This window comes from Rhinoderma darwinii, chromosome 4 (assembly GCF_050947455.1).
Source record: "Rhinoderma darwinii isolate aRhiDar2 chromosome 4, aRhiDar2.hap1, whole genome shotgun sequence".
NCBI lineage: Eukaryota > Metazoa > Chordata > Amphibia > Anura > Rhinodermatidae > Rhinoderma > Rhinoderma darwinii.
Genome location: NC_134690.1, coordinates 46,292,543 through 46,299,461, shown reverse-complemented (window position 1 = coordinate 46,299,461; position 6,919 = coordinate 46,292,543). Strand labels below are relative to the sequence as shown.

The 6,919-nt window shown below is 42.6% G+C and overlaps 1 long non-coding RNA gene across 1 annotated transcript in view; it reads right to left on the bottom strand.

Annotated features, from left to right (window-relative positions):
- Positions 1-237: 237 nt before the first annotated feature.
- Positions 238-6,919, bottom strand: part of LOC142760687 (uncharacterized) — a 36,372-nt gene continuing 29,690 nt past the window's right edge. The window contains exon 3 of the long non-coding RNA XR_012883358.1: positions 238-377. This is a non-coding gene — a long non-coding RNA (uncharacterized LOC142760687). The remainder of the gene's footprint in view (positions 378-6,919) is intronic.

Genomic DNA, 6,919 nt, shown 5'->3' with positions numbered 1-6,919 from the left:
AGTTCGGGAAAACATATAAACAATTACCGTGCAATACTTTTAGAGGCAGTGTTTTGTAAGGTCACAGTTTCTGGACAGTGAGTTGCATAATACATAGTTATCAACATATATTGGTGTACTCTGGCTGACTTCACTATGGGACCCACCAAATCCATAGCAATCCTGTCAAATGGTACCTCAGCAATTGGAAGTGGAAACAAAGGGCTACGTTTGTCAGCATCTGGTTTTTGTGGCACAACATTTATGACAGTAATACCTTCCCAAGCTTTTATGAGAGCAGGGTCTCTCAATTGGGTGGTCCCAAAATTATATCAGGACACCTCTAGATCAGGTACGTTTTGATCAGGAGGAGGATCATCTTCGTCTTTAGCTGAGACCTACAATGGAAAATTGTCATAGTCATCGTGCATTTCTGTCAACAAATCAATCTTTATACCATTTACAGGGGAAGGCAGATTTTCTGCAGGAGTTTCCACTGTGCCTTCAGGAAATGTACCCTTTTCCCACAATTCTGAAAATTGTCCCTCCCCAATATCACACTATGCATTCGTTTTTTGTTTTTTTACTGCACTAACATCATGGTCACAGTCTCAATTTTAGTGAGGACTGTGAAGCAAACCCTGTTTTCTCCATGGGTGCAAAGCACACTCAAATGTTTGTCAGGAATATAGTCTCCAGCTACCAAGGTTATAAGGCTAACTGAGTCCAACAAGGCCTTGACAGGACAAGTATTTAACACAATCTTGCAGACCTGAGGCTCAGTCTCTAGTCCTGGTGATGCATCACACATTGGTTATGCAAACAGCGACTGACGCCAACCCACGTCTCACTCCATGGGCTTTCAGGTAAGAGGGCAATGGGCAGCAATATGTCCCACTTAATGGCAACTCCAACACAGGGTCACCACTGGTCTCCTTGGCGGGTAGTCCCATCTAGGGCTATTTAACTATTTGGGATAACCACCAGTCTTTTACTCACGAGAAACCTTTAGAGCCTATTTCCATCTATCGGCACTCTTCCACTCTCCACTAATACATTTATTTTCTTAATTTTCTTATCAAATAATGTCCTAGGTCTGGCGACCCTGCGAGGTGATCATTCTGCAGTGACATCGAGGAAGTAGTCTTTGCTCATTAGGAACCTTTCCATTAGGTTGTCTAGTTGGTCTGCATCCTTGTGGTCTCCATGCCCGACCCAGCGTTGCAAATCAGCAGGAAGGGCCTTTATATAGCATTCCACAACCACTTTCTCCACGATCTGTGCGGGTGTAGAGGAGTCTGGTTTCAGACATGTTTTTTCCAGGTGGACATGCTCATACATCTGGGACCTGGCAGACTTATCCATGCTGTAACTACAATTATTGACTCTCCAGGCACAAATAGCAGCAGTAATCCCTAGACGAGCAAGAGGCTCTGACCCTCTCTTCATTAACTGCAGGGCTTTGATGGCCCAGTAACGAGACCAGTTGCTTCATCTGAGCTGACAGAGAGAGGTAATGCCCCTATGGATGTGGGGAAGTGAATGACAAGTCCCACTGGGAATCCTACCTGCCATTCCATAAATATCTAGTCCCAGAACAATTTGAAAAGAACAAACAAACTAGGCGTATGCATAGTTGACAACATTTTAACATTTTCCGGGGACACTTGGGGTGTGGCGTATTTGGTGGGCGTGTCTTATACAGTGTGACTTATTTGGTGGGCGTAGCTAATGGGCCGTGGCTTTCTTCCCAGAATTTCTGCATACAAATAAACGAACAAAAATGTCTGCACTAGTTTGGCTGACAACTACTATGATGGCCAATAGCTCTCACTGGTTATCCAGTTATTACAGGCTGGTGATATCTCACTTTATCACGATGGCTAAGTGATATGTGCTGACCACTACTGGTAGCGTAAAAACCAGCACATATAGCGCCACACTGAGTGCCCCTTGTAGATGGTGACCCACACTGCCCCCAGTAGATAGTGCCACACACTGCCCCCTGCAGATCTTGCCACACACTGCTTCCTGTAGATAGTGCCACAGTATACTTTTTAGATAATGCCACAGTGGGTTTTGTAGATAATGCTGCACAGCCCCTTGTAGAAAGTGTCACACTGCCCCCCGCTCTGGCCAGGGATTCCGCTCATGGAGGAGCCCCTGACGCCACTGTCCATAAATGGACAGTGACGACACAGGCTCCCTCTAGGAGCGGAATCACCAGCCTGAGCGTAGGCAAGGCTCCGGCCGGAGATCCTGCTCCAGAAGGAGCCCCTTACGTCACTGTCCATATATGGATAGTGACATCATGAGCTCCTCCAGGAGCGGAATCCCCAGTCAGAGCGTCGGCAACGCTTGAGCAGGGGATTCTGCTCCTGGAGGAGCCCCCGACCTCACTGTCCATATATATGGATAGTGACACCAGGGCCTCCTCCAGGAGTGGAATCCCCGGCCAGAGCGTCGGCAATGTTCTGGCCTGGGATTCCCCTCAAGGAGGAGTGAGCAGCAGAGCAGGGAGCGGATAGTTTCCTGCTGTGCCATAGTATTCAAATGTATCTGCGTCCTGAGGATAGATAGATATACATACACTTTATGGACAAATGTTTTGGGACACCTAAACATATAGGAATTAATATGGAGTTGGTCCCCCCCTCTCCAGCTGAAATTGCTTCCACTCTTCTGTGAAGCCTTTTTATAAGATTATGTAAACCCATGCCATGAAGCTCCCGGCTCATAGTTTTTATGCTGATGTTAATGCAAGAGCAGGTTTTGCATTGTGCAGTTATTGAATCACCAGAGTGTTGGCAACTTTTATGCACTATGCGCCTCAGTGAACCCACTCTGTGAGTTTACATGGTTCCAAAACGCTTCTACTTTGCAGTAATACCACTCACAGTTGATCATAGAATATCTAGGAGGGAAGAGGTTCCATGAACTGACTTGTTGTAACGGTGGCGTCCTATTACAGTACCACGCTGGAATTGACTGAGCTCTTCGGAATGACCCATTCTTTAAAAATGTTTATACAGGCGACTGCATAGCGAGGTGCTGGATTTTATAAACTTCTGGCAATGGAACTTAATGAAACACCTGAATTCAATGATTAAGTGGTGTCCCAATACTTTTGTCTATATAGTGTACTTCTAAATAGTAAGTTAGGGATAAGTGTATACAGTACAGTAATATGTATATATAATAATTTAGGGGTATGTATGTGTATATATATATATATATAGCATATTAGCGGTATGTATATATAATATATTAGAAGTATGTATATATAGTATATTAGGGATGTGTGTATATATAATGTATTAGAAGTATTCGTATGTAGTATAGAGTATAAAATTAGTATGTATATATACTGTAGATACATAGGTATATTAGGGGTATGTGTGTGTGTATATATATATATATATATATATATATATATAGTATATTAGGGGTATGTGTATATATAGTATATTAGGGGTATGCATATATAGTTTATTAGGGGTATGTATACCGTGTTCCAAATTATTATGCACATTGGATTTAAGTGTCATAAACATTTCATTATTAGTTTTTCAATTAAACTCATGGATGGTATTGTGTCTTGGGGCTCTTTGGATCGTTGTAATTAATCTCAGACACCTGTGATAATTAGTTTGCCAGGTGTGCCCAATCAAAGGAAAACTACTTAAGAAGGACGTTCCACATTATTAAGCAGGCCACAGGTTTCAAGCAATATGGGAAAGAAAAAGGATCTCTCTGCTGCCGAAAAGCGTGAAATAGTGCAATACCTTGGACAAGGTATGAAAACATTGGATATTTCAAGAAAATTTAAGCGTGATCATCGTACTGTGAAAAGATTTGTGGCTGATTCAGAGCACAGACGGGTTCGTTCAGATAAAGGCATAATGAGGAAGGATTCTGCCAGACAAATTAATAGGATTAGGAGAGCAACTGCTAAAATGCCATTGCAAAGCAGCAAACAGGTATTTGAAGCCGCTGGTGCCTCTGGAGTCCCGCGAACCTCAAGGTGTAAGATCCTCCAGAGGTTTGCAAGTGTGCATAAAGCTATTATTCGGCCACCCCTAAACAATGCTCACAAGCAGAAACGGTTGGAGTGGGCTCAGAAATACATGAAGACTAATTTTTAAACCGTGTTGTTTACTGATGAGTGCCGTGCAACCCTGGATGGTCCAGATGGATGAAGTAGTGGAAGGTTGGTGAATGACCACCATGTCCCAACAAGGCGATGTCAGCAAGGAGGTGGCGGAGTCATGTTTTGGGCTGGAATCATGGGGAGAGAGCTGGTAGGCCCCTTTAGGGTCCCTGACGGTGTGAAAATGACCTCTGCAAAGTACGTAGAGTTTATGACTGACCACTTTCTTCCGTATTACAAAAAGAAGAACCGTGCCTTCCGTAGCAAAATTAACTTCATGCATGACAATGCACCATCTCATGCTGCAAAGAATACCTCTGTGTCATTGGCTGCTATGGGCATAAAAGGAGAGAAACTCATGGTGTGGTCCCCATGTTCCCCTGACCTCAACCCTATTGAGAACCTTTGGAGCATCCTCAAGCAAAATATCTATGAGGGTGGGAGGCAGTTCACATCAAAACAGAAGCTCTGGGAGGCTATTCTGACATCCTGCAAAGATATTCAAGCAGAAACTGTCCAAATACTCACAAATTCAATGGATGCAAGAATTGTGAAGGTGATATCAGAGAAGGGGTCCTATGGCCTGTTAAGTTTTTTTTGATTGAAAGAGCTTTTGATTTCTGTAAATATGACCTCCTGATGCTGCAAATTCAACAAATTACTATTTTAGTTCTCTTTACAACCTTTAAAATGTTTTGATCCCTGTTGTGCATAATAATGTGAAACAGTGCATTTTGAGTTTTTTACTTCTAAAAAAAAATCTGTTATCATTAGGAGATTTGTTCAATAAAATTCGCATTATACTGATGGCTTGAAGATTATACTGACTGTCATTTGCATCGACTATGTGGGAAAATCAGCGAAAAATAACATTTGCATAATAATTTGGAACGCGGTGTATACATAGTTATATTAGGGGTATGTATATATAGTACATTAGGGGTATGTATGTATAGTATATTAGGGGTATGTATGTATAGTATATTAGGGGTATGTATATATAGCTTATTAGGGGTATGTATATATAGCTTATTAGGGGTATGTATATATAGTTTATCTGCAGTGTAATTGAATGGAGAGAAGAGTATGACGCTGATTGGTCACTGATTGGTCAGCGTCACACACTTCTCTCCACAACGCCCACTTGGTCAAAAAGTAAAACACGGCCAGTTGTCCATTAAGAAACTCATTAGCATAAAGCTAAAATCGTTCATAACTCCGTCAAAAATGATTGTTTTTCTAAATAAAAAACACTGCTGTAATCTACATTGCAGCACCGATCACATTATGTACAAGATAGGCCACTTATAATGTGGTGACAGAGCCTCTTTAAGTGTGCTGCCTACGGACTCCAGGAAATGAAAATTTCAGGTACATTTTCCACATACATACCCCTGATATACTCTTTAAGGGTTAAGATACTTCATCTGACCGGATAGAAGAGACATATTACTCAGCAGTAATGAATTAAACAATTAGGAGGTCCCAGATAGCCTTAAATAGGGCCCAAATCCCTTCAGAAAGCGTAACGTATGCAGCAGTATATATATATATATATATATATATATATATATAAGGTGGGAAACTTGTTCTGCCTACGGACTCCAGGAAATGAAAATTTCAGGTAAATTTTCCACTTCCTGATCTTCCTACGGCAGCACACTTAAGGGACTTAACAAGCAATGAGAATATGGGGGGGGGGGGGGGTGTTTAAGATTTGGATGCTCCCACTAGTCGTTTTTTTGCCAAAGGCAGAACCTTCAGAAAAAAATACGTTGAGCCTATAATGTTGAATGAAGGTCGAGGAAGAAGACCAAGTGGCTGTTTTGCAGACTTGGTCTAAGGGGATATGGCATCTTCCTGCCCACGATGTAGATGTGGATCTGGTTGAGTGGGCCCGAATATCTAAGGGGGACTCTAGGCCTTTCAAGGAGTAGCAGTCCCTGATGATTTTTTTGAGCCATCTAGCTAGTGAAGCTTTACTGCCTTTTTTCCCCTTATTTGGCCCCTAGAATTGGAAAAACAGCCCTTCGGATTGTCTAAAAGGGGCCGTTATTTCCAGATACGCAAGTAGGGACCTCCTTAAGTCTAAGCATTGGGAATCAGCAGGGGTATTAGAGGCTGTCTACTGGTAAAACTGGCAAAACTATCTCTTGATTCAAGTTGGAGCTGGATGGTACTTTTGGCAAGAACCCTGGCATTGTTCTAAGGATAACACACTCAGGTAAGACCCTAAGATAAGGCTCTTTACAGGACAGAGCTTGCAACTCGCCAACCCGTCTTGCAGAGGTAATCGCTATCAAGTATAGGGTTTTATATGAGAGAAGCTTAAGGCTTATACTGTGAAGTGGTTCGAACGTGGCACGGCTGTCTATGGCATAGGGGTGATCCGACCTGCTGAGGGAGCAGAACTTCCTTAATTTGGTATTCTTTGCGGTCGCCATGAAGTCTAAAGATGGTTTGTCCATTTTCCTGGTGATTTGAAGGAACACTTCCGGATTCAAGCTCCACTCTCCTGGGTGAATCCGTTTCCTGCTCAACCAATCCGCTTTCAGAATAAATACTCCTCGAATGTAGACTGCGGAGATTGATCTCAGATTGTGTTCTGCCCACCGCATGATCTGACTGCATTCCTTTTTGAGGGAATTGCTTCTGGTGCCCTCCTGTTTGTTTACATAAAAATCTGTGGGGAGGTTGTCTGACTGAATTTGGACATCGTGACGATGGAGTACAGTCTGAAAGTGTAATAGGGCTAGTTTGATCCCCCTGAGTTCTTCTGAGTAATTCATG